The 12,659-nt window shown below is 37.9% G+C and overlaps 1 protein-coding gene across 19 annotated transcripts in view; it reads right to left on the reverse strand.

The window, feature by feature from the left end:
• Positions 1-12,659, reverse strand: part of Robo2 (roundabout guidance receptor 2) — a 1,624,501-nt gene that overhangs the window by 559,260 nt on the left and 1,052,582 nt on the right. The gene's annotated exons all lie outside the window — the stretch shown is intronic.

The following is a 12,659-nucleotide window of genomic DNA, read 5'->3' on the forward strand; positions in this document are numbered from 1 at the left end:
GATAGAAATACATCTTAACCAGTCCTTCGAAGTATTAGTGGAGAAATACATTTGCCTTCCCATTCTGTCTGCCTCTGCAGAGTGTAGTCTGCATACTCTGTCAACTTGAAATTTTTCAATCTTTATTTAGGAAAAGTGGGCTTCTGCCTTTGGACCCTGAATTATATCACTTATCTTCCTTGGTGCTAGAGCTAGAAAGTCAATACATGTAAGGCATAAAATTCCCTGTAATTTTTTATTAAATTCCAAGTATCTTACTAATAATTATTGTTCTGTTAGATTTTTAATATATTTTTTATTTTTTATATTAATTACATGTTATTTACTTTGTATCCCAGCTGTATCTGCCTCCCTCATTCCTTCCCAAACCCACCACGTCTCCCTCATCTCCTCCCTGCCCCTTTCTAAGTCCACTGATAGGGGAGGTCCTCCTTCCCTTCCATCTGACCCTAGCTTATCAGGTCTCATCAAGACTGGCTGCCATGTCCTCCTCTGTGGCAAGACTGTTCTTCCATCGGGGGTTGGGGGAGGTCAAAGAGCCAGCCACTGAGGTTATATCAGAGACAGTCCCTGTTCCCCTTACTAGGGAAACCCACTGTTATATTAGTTTTTTAAATGGAAAAAAAAAAAAAAAACACTAATTATCACAAACATCCACTAACTGTTTGTCAATTCATTTGCTGACATAGTTTTAAAATCAAGTTTCACTCTAGCTTGTTCTTACATCAGTTTTATATTGAGCTAAAATTTTTTACTTATCTTTTATATTTTTATTTATGCCTTGAATTTAGACCTTTAAAGATGTTTCTCTAAATTTCATTTTTTTTCCTTTCACTACAACAGTGAAAATAAATATTTCAAGGGTGCTTTATCATTTGTACAGTGCCTTCTTAGACATTTTCTTTCCTGGAATACTTATACCAGGACTATCACATATATATTGTTTATTTATCAACAAAAGCAGAAAGCAGGAAAAAAAAGATTCAAATATATAAAGATGATATGTACCTATCATCAATACAAAAAATAGCATTTTAATTGATATCATTTTCTGTTCACCTTCTTCCTCCCTTAATATTTATGGTCTTCTACATCATGTCTGTGTTTCTCCTTTACAGCTTTTCCTGTTTATGTTTTGGCCTCCCTCTTTTCTTCTGTTCTTTCTTTGACAGGCTCATGTTATGTAGCTCAGGATGGCTTAGACCTTGCTAGGTAGCTCAAGCTGGCCTCAAACTCATGATCTTTCTTCCTCTATCAGGAGACATGGATGTTGATAGGTTGCCATGACACAGAAGATGACAAGAGACCCATGTACACATGAACACTACTTGAACTCAGGGCCTTGTTAATTAGGATAACAACAAAAAGAAGCTATGTATTTGGGAGGGAAACAAGATGTGGGTAATATTGAATGGGAGGGAAGTAACAATAGACATGAAGAAAATATATTGTAGAAATGTACAAAATGTAGAAAAGAAGAAATTAAAATGGTATTAATAATCTAGATACCTAGAGCTTTTCAAGATTTTTTTAATTGTATGGTTTTCTTGAACACACATACATGCTTCTATATTTACTCTTTAATTAAACTTCCATTATTTGACTAGAGGTACAGCCACTGGTAGAGTGTGTGCCTAGCATAAATGAGAACATAGGTTCGTCTCCCAGCACACAAAACTCACAGAAGATCTATCATCAACATTTGGTCAGTGATATGTGTTTTTCTTTGCTTTTATATGCCTTTTAATTATGTACATACCCCTGGTAGGATAATGCTTGAGTTCATATGTATAGTACATCTTTCCCATGGCAACAGTCAGGACAGACTTCTTAAGCCAGTCAAGTGTGGATGACCACACAAAAGGCTGTTATTTTTTGATGTGGTTAAATTTAACTTCAGTCAGAAAAATCTGAGGAAGGCTGAGACACCAACCAATTTACATCCCACGTAAGACTATCTAATTTTCCTATAGAGCATGCAGGGTAAACATGTTGCTAAATGGGTCTTTCCAAAAGATCCATGAGTTCTATGGATATGTAAGCTTATGAATAAAATAAGAATTCAGAAAGCCAGAGAAACTTGAGAAACAGTCAGAATATATATAGACTGTGTCCAGCTCTGTTGGATATGAGATTCAGTTCCCCAAACTGATGATTACAGCCCTAAAATTAAGAAATCAAAAGAACGGAAATCCATGGGTAATGCTTATTTCTGTTGACAACTGATTGGGTAGATCTTCATTTCTGAACATAGGGTAATCTGTAATGGAATTTCTACCTCTTTCCACATTGTAGTATCTCTGAAAATAGAAATGCTAATCGCCGGACTAGAGCTCTACATTTCCCGTATTTCTATCCATGATTCTGGGGCTTTGGTTATTACTAAGAGATTTGACATAGAGTCAGAAGAATGTATAGATTGTTGTTTTTAGTACCATGTTTTGATTTGTATATTTACTTTTCAGTTTTATTTGCTTATGTGTTTTACGTATATGAGTACTTTCTCTGCATGTATGTCAGCACACCTGAATAGAGCAAACACCATGAATGAACTGGACCTAGGCCCTCTACAAAGATGTTGCAGATGGGCATCTTAGGCCTCATGTGAGTCCTGTAGTAAGGGAAGTGGGGACTGCATCAGTCACAGACTCACTTGCCAACTCTTTGATCACATTCCCCTAGAGGGACTGCTTTACAAGGCCACACAGGAATGGGACAAGCTCAGTCTTATTGCAAAGTGGTGAGCTGGGCTGGATGGAAAAAGGAGCTCCTCTTTTCTGAGGAAAAGGAGAGGCAGAAGCCTGGAGGGAGAGACGGGGAGGGGAAGAAGGATGTGGCTACAACCAGGATGTAAAGTGAGAAGAGAGAGAGAGAGAGAGAGAGAGAGAGAGAGAGAGAGAGAGAGAGAGAGAAAGGCATCAAAAAGCCCCCCCCCCAAAAAAAAAGAATTGAGCATAGATTTCTAGATGTGTATCTTTTAGTTCATTTATGTATTCCCAGGCTGCTAAAAGCTACAAAAGTAAGTGGGAAAATTCTAAAGTGAAATGAAGCACATTTCACTGTTCTGGAAGAAACTCTCAGATCTCAGTAAAGAATCTCTTTATAATCCTAGAACGCAAGGCAGAGGCAGGAGAGTCTCTGTGAGTTCAAGGCCAGCCTTGTCTACAAAGAGAGTCCAGGACAGCCAACACTACACAAAGATACCCTATTTTGAAAAATAGACAAACAAACAAAGAAAAAGAGAGAGAGAGAAAGAGAAACAGCTCTCGTATGTGAAAAGCCTTTCCTTCAGTCAATCAACCTAACTTGACAAAGAGGTGGGAGCAAAGGCTTAGGAAAAGAATGACAGGAGAAACCAACTGTTACTTTAATCAAGCATTTAATGTATGCCACATAGACTACACAGTTCAGTCAGTATTATCTTCTTATTCGCACATCATGATGAGAAGATTGACATCACTAAAACTATTCCTTGGATGAGATGTCACACTTCATTGCCTGATCTGGGTCTCTCCCAGTCATGGTAGCTTTGATATCTTTCTTTCTTTTATATTAAAAAAAAAAAGGTGAGAGGACTGAAGCTCTACAAGAAGAGCAACAAAACCAAAAAATTTGGGCACAGGGGTCTTTTCTGAGACTGACACTCCAACCAAGGGCCATTTGTGGAGATAACCTAGAACCCCTGCACAGTTGTAGCCCATGGCATCCCACTTTCCAAGTGGGCTCCATAGTAAGGGGAAAGTGATCCCTAGTAAGGGGAACAGGGGCTGTCTCTGACATGAACTCAGTGGCTGGCTCTCTGATCACCTCCCCCTGAGGGGGAAGTAGCCTTAGCAGACCACAGTGAAGACAATGCAGCCAGTCCTGATGAGACCTGATAGGGTAGGGTCAGATGGAAAGGGAGGAGGACCTCTCCTATTAGTGGACTTGGAGAGGGGTATGGGAGAAGATGAGAGGGGAGGAAGGAGGGGATACAACTGGGATAGAAAGTGAATAAATTGCAATAAATAATAAAAATAAGTTCTTTTCTCATGCAATACATCCTGACCACAGTTTCCCCTCCCTCCACTCACTCCACCACCACCTCTGCTCCTGCCCAGTTCTACTCCCATCGAATTCCCTTTAGGAAAAAGCAGGACTCCAAGAGACAAGAGTCAGACCAGTCAAAAAATGATACATTAAGAAAAAGGTGATGAAAGCTCTCATATCAAGGCTGGACTAGGCAACTGTGTAGGAAGAAAGAGTCTCAGGAGCAGGTAAAGGAGTCAATGACATACCTACTCTCACTGTCAGAAGTCCTACAAAAATACCATGCTAACAGCCACAACATTCAGAGGGCCGGGTGCGGACCCCTGCAGGCCTGCTGCCTGGTGCATCAGGCTCTGTGAGTCCAAGTGAGCCCTGCTTAGTTTATTTGGTGGCCTATGTTCTCCAGATGCCCTCCATAAAAAAAAAAAAAAAGAAAAAAAATTCAATGAAAGTTGTTCTTCCTTTTTTAGACATAAATATCTTTTCTAGTTTATTTCTTTTTTATATTCCTTAATTTAATTTTATTTATATATTCATTTATTATAATGTCTACACAATATTCCATTATACACATACGCATACTCACATACTGGGCTCTCATCATATCTCTGATGGGTCTTTTGGTTATTTCTGAAATGTGCTATCGTTAATAATGCTGTTGTGACCGTGTAACTGCAAGTATGTCTTGGAGAACAGTTTCAAGTCCTTTGCATACATGTACAGAGTAGGACTACAGGTTTTGTTTTGAGCTGTCATCCAACTCATGTGAATTGACTGTTTTTCATGGAACGACCCTCATTTCCGGCAATCAATCGCACCTTCTGCTAATCTTTTTAATATAATGTAGAATTTGGTTTGTTAATATTTTTTTCAGGGGGTTTATTTCTTATTTATTACACTTCATTCACTTTGTTTCTTGGCTACAGCCCCCTCCCTTGTCCCAGTTGTGCCCTCCCTCTTCTCCTATGCCCCTCCACTAGTCCACTGATAGGGGAGGTCCTCCTCTCTTTCTATCAGACCCTAACCTATTAGGTCTTATCAGGATTGGCTGCAATGTCTTTCTCTGTGGACTGGCAAGGCTGTACCCCACTCAGAGAAAGGTGATCAAAGAGCCAGCCACTGAGTTCATGTCAGAGACAGTCCCTGTGCCCCTTACTGGAGCACCCACATGGAGACTCAGTTACCCAGGAGCTATTCATCAAAGCAGGGGTTACAGGTCCTCTGGATGCATGCTCCTTGGTTGGAGTGTAAGTCTCTGCAGTAATATTTAGCTATACTGATAAATCTTGTGCCTTGTCCAGTTGTCATCAGAGAGGATTTCTCAGGTAGCACTGAGAAATCCACAGTCCACGCACAGATCCACAGTCAGAATTACGAGGTGAGGGAGTCTAAACTGGAGTTTCAGTTCCTCCCCTCCAAGATTGGGAACCTCTCAAAATAAGGGGAAAGATTGTAGCTTTAATTACTTTTAACGATTTTTTTCTTTCAGCTGTAAAAGTATTAACTTTAAATTTTCATGTGCCGCCTTCTTTTAAAGAGGTTCTTGCTTACAAGGAAGTTAAAAATATTTGAAGATGCTATAGAACAATGAATATTTATTAAGCAGCTTATACACTTACAAATTTATAGAGGCAAACATTGGATATGAGAGAAAAGCAAAATCAACATGCACAAGTGACAGTTCACCATTCTCCTTTGATTCTTGCAACATTTCACCATAAAAGGTTCTTATGGGATACTTCTGTTCTTCTACTTTAATTACAGTGTATTTCTGGACAGGTGGTCAGACATCAGGGTGCTTTGATCTTGTCCTTATATATGTATGTTTGAATAGGTGTTTTCTTCCTCCTTTAATATGTGTTCTGAACATGTACAGAGTAAATATTATTATACTAATTCTCTGACTTTAGCAGTGTGACAGATCAAAAAGAAAAGCATGAAAAGGTAGTATAAACCACAGCTAAATTAATAATTATCTATGGCAGGGATTTAAGAACACAGACAAAAAAGATATTATTGAGGGCAGAATTCAATTTGAAATCCTTTGCCTGTGTTTAGACAAGATTAAAAACTTCAAAGCTTAAGTGAATTTTTATGTTTGTGTTATGTCTGCACTAACTAAGGATGTTGCTTTTGCATAGTATTCTGTAACTAGAAACGCAACTGTTCTATTGTGATTATAAATGATTGGATTTTTGAATAATTTTTAGTAAGTTAACAAAATGTTAGCTTTAGAATTTAAAATAATCATCTGCTATTATAGTTTAGATGATTGCCAAGTATGAGAAAATCTTCATATAAAATAATATAATTTATATATTAAAATATAGCCAGACTTTTAAAATATAGAATATGAAGAAAGATATGGTAGGCCTAACACTGTGAGCTCAATAGAATGAGAATTCTGGTCTTGATTTTGCTATTGTTTGTGTTTTCTGTTAAGAGTATTGTCTTTATGTCATTAATCCATTTTGAACACTGTTCATGAAGCTTCATAGTTTGATGATGACTTTTGGTGTTTTTATAAAATAGAGAACTGAGCGGATATGGGGTAAGATGATCAATCCTCGTTTAGAAAGACAGATGGGATGTGCATTGAACGTATGACAGGAGTCTACTGAGCGCATCTGAAAGACTCTAACTAGCAGTGTTTTCAAAGCAAAGACTCATGACCAAACCTTTGGCAGAGTACAGGGAATCATAAGAAAGAAGGGGAGTTAGTCTGATGGGGAAAGGATAGGAGCTCCACAAGGACCAAATATATCTGGGCACAGGGTCTTTTCTGAGACTGACATTCAACCAAGGACCATGTATGGATATAACCTAGAACCTCCACTCAGATGTAGCCTGTGGTAGCTCAGTAACCAATTGGTTTCCCAAAGTGAGGGGAACAGGGACTATTTCTAACAGGAACTCAATGACTGGCTCTTTGGTCTCCCCACCCCCGAAGGGAGGAGCAGTCCTGTTAGGCCACAGAGGAGGGCTTTGCAGCCAGTCCTGAAGATACCTGATAAAACAGGATCAGATGAATGGGGAGGAGGTCCCCCCTATCATTGGACTTGGAAAGGGGCACAGTGGAGATGAGGGAGGGAGGGAGGGACTGGGAGGGAATGAGGGATCGGGACACGGCTGGGATACAGAGTTAATAAAATGTAACTGATAAAAAAAATAAAAAATAAAAAAAATAAAAAAATAAAATAAAATAGAGAACTGACTAATTTGACCATGTGGAAAGCTCTGAAAATCCCCAGGCAAACTTCTTCTCAACACCCCTGTCTGGCAGTATCATCTATTACAAATCAGCTCTGGAAAGTAATAATAGTCTTAGAGAAATATTTCTACTGTTTTGAGATATCTCCATGGAGATGGGTCACAACCATTTTTTAATATTTATGGAATGGTGCTTCAGTCTGTTGTAAATTCAGAGCACATGTTCACCAGTGACAAGAACTAGGAGAATGCCATACATTTTATGAACTGTTAATAAGTCCGTAAACCGATTGTTTTGTAGCCAAAACCCTGATACTACTGGCATTGGCTGACATTCCAATTTGGATTTCTTCTTTTAAATGAGTCTGTTTAAAAGTAATAGCTCTGCCCTTGCTCCACTTTTATGCAAAGGGTGGTATCAGATTTCATTTATGGAGCACAGTTTTAGGGTGTAAAAGAGGTAGACTCCTGCCATTGATTCTTTGCAGGGAGTGGAACCAGTGCTCAGGACTTTGAGATCAGTGCTTATTTCCAGAAATTCAGCAGACACACAAAGAATGGCTCTGGCGTTGTGTTATCTTATCAAATACTGCTCTCTTGATTAATTGCATAGACTGAGGCCTATGACATGTGATGTCGTGTTGTGAAAATTATCTCTGTGTCTAGAATATTGTTATTTTCAAATGGATACAACAATTCAGTAGTATTTGAGAAATTCTAAATTAAGGAACATTGTGCATATGAAATATGTTGCTTTAGCACTGCACTATGATAATGCTTTGCAAATGCGTATTTTCACTATTCTACTTCTTTACACACAAAACAGCTTCCGTCAGAATCACTCAATGTATTCACTATTTGCTATTATCAGCTAAATAAATTCTTAAGAAATTTACACTTAAAGACATTTAAGATACAAAGCCTTCCATCAAGGAATGTTAAGATATGGAAGATGTCACATGTAGAATATCATCTAGCTATATGACTAAATATAAGATTTTTCAAAGATTTGTATATTGAGATGTTCCAGAAAAATGATTAAGAGCCCAGCCTGAAATGAGGACATATTCAGCGTAGTTGGAGTCCGACAGTAGACTTGGGGCCTAGAACAATCAGAAAAGAGGAAGGACAACTGTTAGGGTGCGAATTTGGATGCTAGGGATAAGTCATCAGCAATGAGGAGTATTTACTTACATATAGGGTCAATGATTTCCAGAAAGCGTTCAGACAGATGTTGGCCTGCTGTCCCCTAAAAATCTGCTTGTACATCTTGGATCTAAGGAGTCCATTTTTGTCTGATAATAGAGCATGTGTGAAAAGACTTCTCCTTGGTCAACTACCAGTTGGTGGGTGTGTAAAGGAACTGTTTTTGGCTCAAATCAAGGACTGACGTTTTTTCTTCCTTTGTCCAGCTAACATTAAGTAGACCATTCATTCTCAGATGGAAGAATAACATAGGTAAAGAATAAATGAATGGAAATGGTGGCAATACTAGCGTGAAGACTGTGAGACATCTGCCAGGAAATGAATAAATGAACATCTGTACAAAGTCCCAATTTATTTCTAATATCAGAGATCAGACCTCTACTCTTGCCTGAGGCGTCTAAAACAAAAAGGGGGAACTGTAGAGAGCTGCGGAATGCTATGCCTTAAAGATGGAGCTGGTTTCCGCCTTCCACCTTCCCGATGGTAAGTGCTCTCTGTCACGAACAACTCCACATTTGGCTAAGGCCGAGGATCTGGCTTGCTTCCATGTATGTGGACCTATCTGCATTGCCCCCGTGGCACGCCTGGGGTGGCTACCCAGAGGCTATTTAAGCTGTGGGCTGGCTTTCCCCGGGGTCTGAGGATTGTTCAATGTTCCTGAATAAACTGCATTGAAAAAAAAAATAAAAAATAAATTTTTTATTCCATGAAAAAAAAAAAAAAAAGTTCTTATGGTTCATGTATTGCAATGAAGGACACACGGTAATGAAGACTTATCTAAGTCTTTAACCTTACCAATTCCTTAAAAACAACACAAGAAACATTAGGTGGACTTTTAGTGTTCTCATTACTGGGATTTTAGGAACATACCTACAATGTGGATGGTCAGGTCTGTGAAGAGACGCCTGCCGTAAGAGTGTTAATGGGAGCAGAAAGCACACAACTCTTTAAAACTGTATTTGACATAAATCCCAAGAGCTTCTTTTGCATGTTAGCAGTCTTGTCACACATTACTTGCTAAAATGTAGGCCTTTTCTCTAGTTAGTCAAGAACTGGAATTCCTGTAATTATTGCCAGAGTGGATACCATTAAATAGAATACAGTCTCTCTAGGGGAAAGAACAAGATTGACATTTTTAAACTGAGGGATGTTATTTTAACAGGGCATCATGTGACAAAAGCTTTTGCCTGCTCAGCAATAGAGAGGTTTTTGTGTGTATGTGTGTGTGTGTGTGTGTGTGTGTGTGAAGAATAGCAGGCAGGTTGATCATTTTTCAGTTTAAGGAAAGCATATTCTAGATTAAGGGTCTCATAAACGTGACTAGTTTTCTGCAAGCATATCACTGTCTTTATTTGTCATCATCGTAATTATGGTCTGACACACAGCTACCCTGACTGCAAAGGTCACTGTGCTAGATAGTGCGGACTCAACTGAAGACCCCAGAATACATTCCACATCACAGGGGCACACTGGGGATTTTACACTTTTCATAACTTTAAAGGACTCCCTTCCCTAAAACAGATGGCTGAACATATACTTTATGTACAACTTTGTCATTTGGGGCAGTGAGTCTAATCTAAACACTCACAGAAACACCAAAGGTTTGTACCATTGGGGAGAAGGCCAGTCAGCGTTTCAACTCAGTTTCATCAAGTTGAGGATTTAAATTCTGATCTGGGCTAACAGTTAACTACATATTTCTAAGTTGAAACACTGCTGAGATGGTTTCAGTAAATAGATACAACGATTAAGGCTGTTAAAAACGTTTTGTAAAGCAAAGAAATATGTTCCCTACAATCTAGTTCCTCCCCACCACCAAATATTTGGGAAATCTGTCTACAGTGGGAGAAGGTTCACTTAATTTGTCCCTTCTAGGGAATCACAAGCACACTGAATTCATTAATCACCCAACTCCTTTAGGCATAAAAATTAGTCATAGCCTAGTTGTGCATTCACTTGGGAGTAGCAAGATGTAAAAGAGTTTATACTAAATTAACTGCATGAGGTTTTCCTAAAAGGAGGCATCATCATTCCTAATGTGATCAAGATGTGCAGTGTGTGATGAGCCTCAGTTTTCACACCTGAAGATTATGAGTGACATGATTTCTCATAGTGAATATTGTGAGCTTTAATTATGTGGGTTTTTTTTGTTTTTTTTTTTTTTTTTTTTTTTTTTTTTGCCTATGTAGGACTGGAAGTGTACTGGAAATCACTTGAAACTATCAAAAGTTGCATGCATTCCAAAACAATTAATATTACTTGAGACTAGGAATTGCTCTTCAAAGCTTTCCCTAGGTATCTTGAAAAAGTCTCATTTTTTTTTCTCCTTTTCCCAACTTTCTTGGGTCAAATCTGGAGGCATAAGTCTGTTTCTTTTAACTTTGAATTTTTCTCATCTGAATTTCCTATGCCCTCATCTTTACTGACTGCCATAACTGGCAAACACAAGTTATTAATTTCCTTAAAATAAGCAATCTATATTGTGTGTCTATGTTAAGAGAGATACGGCAGGGGGAGTGGTCACAAATATCTGATACCGTCCATGAAAAGTGAGAATCTTTCCATTTAAGCACTCCATCCTGTTCAGCATGTTTCATATACATATCATATATATATAAAGTTTGTTTAGTGAGCTCATTTAATGGTTTTGAAAAAAAAAAGTTTTTTCCTATGTTAGGGTCTAAGGAAGCCAGAGTGGCCTTAGTCATCAAAGTGTTGGGGATTTCTTCCTGTTTAAATGGAGCCTTTAGGATGGAAACGTGCTAATTAAACCAATTCTCACTGAGGTGTGAATGACTGCAAGTTCTTTTACCTGCATTGAAAGGAGATGGTTGTATTTATTTTTTTAAGGGGGTCACTAACCCAGAATTAGTTAGAAGAATTTCAAGCACTATGTTAAAGTCACATTAAAAGCATTATATGATGTGAGGAAAAACATTTGTGGTTAGTGATGTGAAAGAAATAAAATTTAATTTTGAATAAGTTATTTGCAACTTTAAGGATATTTAAATTTAATTTTTTTCATTTTTATTTACTACTTGAATTTGCAAGATAGAATTGCTATACCATCTAATTGTTATGCTATTGTTTTCATTTTATTAGAAGGTTGGTAGAACAAATGATGAGCTATTTTGAAATTTTAATATATGCTTTGGTGTTTTCTGTAATTTTTTTCTAGGAAAAAAAAACTTCACAGTTCTTGATAGAAGGCAGTCTCTGCTAAAAAACAAAAACCTGAAGTATAGGTACAACCATTTTTCTGGATCCAGTAGGCTTGTTATTGCAGGAGAAATTAGTTTATTGTTGTTCTGTTTTGTTTTGTATTTTTTTTCCATCATCAGGGACCTCAGACTTTTTATAGAAATAACAGTTTTCTCATTTTCACATAAAATTTGACTTCTAGTCTAAACTTTATGCAATTTGCTTTCATAAAAAACATGGTCTAAGCACACATTTTTTTTTACTAAAATATAAAATAAGAACTCAATGTGAGATTTTCAATAGCCTGCTGCTATTTTTACCAATGTGACATGAAACATTCCTCAAGGATGTAGCTCAGAGATAGTCCTGGGTTGCTATCATGTAGAAACGTAAAGCTTTGAGTTAATTATTTGATGAAGCAAGATCTTCTACTTATGAAATTTTGTCCACACATGTACATAGTATTATGTTCATAGACCTGATTAGGGATCAGAAGTGTTTGCAGTGGGGAGTGAACAGATACTAGTTGCAGGAGCCAAGTTCCATCTCTTTCCTCTTTTCCATTCTCTGAGGGAGCAGTGAATATATGTGTGGATTGTGTGCCTAATATTATGCATTGCTTTACTCCCTAATCCAGAAAGTCTATGTTGTAGGCGCCCTGAGTTTTACACTCAGAACCAAAACAAGCGTCAGCCTTAAAGACCTGGACTTTCTATCTGGTCATGTATTTATGAGAAGGGAGCCCTTTGCACCTACATGTTTCTCCATATGGACAATAGGGAAAATATATGATTAGAGACTCTCAAAATACCCTGATATTGGGATATATGCCTTCGATGTTGGCGTCTGTAGCCTTCTTAGAATGAAAAACAGAAATGCAGAGATTTGCTTTCAGACATAGCTGTATGCTTTGAGAGTTGAAGTCTTTCTGCTCTCACTAATGATCTACCTACTTAATTTCTAATGGGCAATCAATAAATGTCAAGATAACCATGATGTGCATAGTAATAGAC

Source organism: Meriones unguiculatus, chromosome 17, assembly GCF_030254825.1.
Source record: "Meriones unguiculatus strain TT.TT164.6M chromosome 17, Bangor_MerUng_6.1, whole genome shotgun sequence".
Taxonomy (NCBI): Eukaryota; Metazoa; Chordata; class Mammalia; order Rodentia; family Muridae; genus Meriones; species Meriones unguiculatus.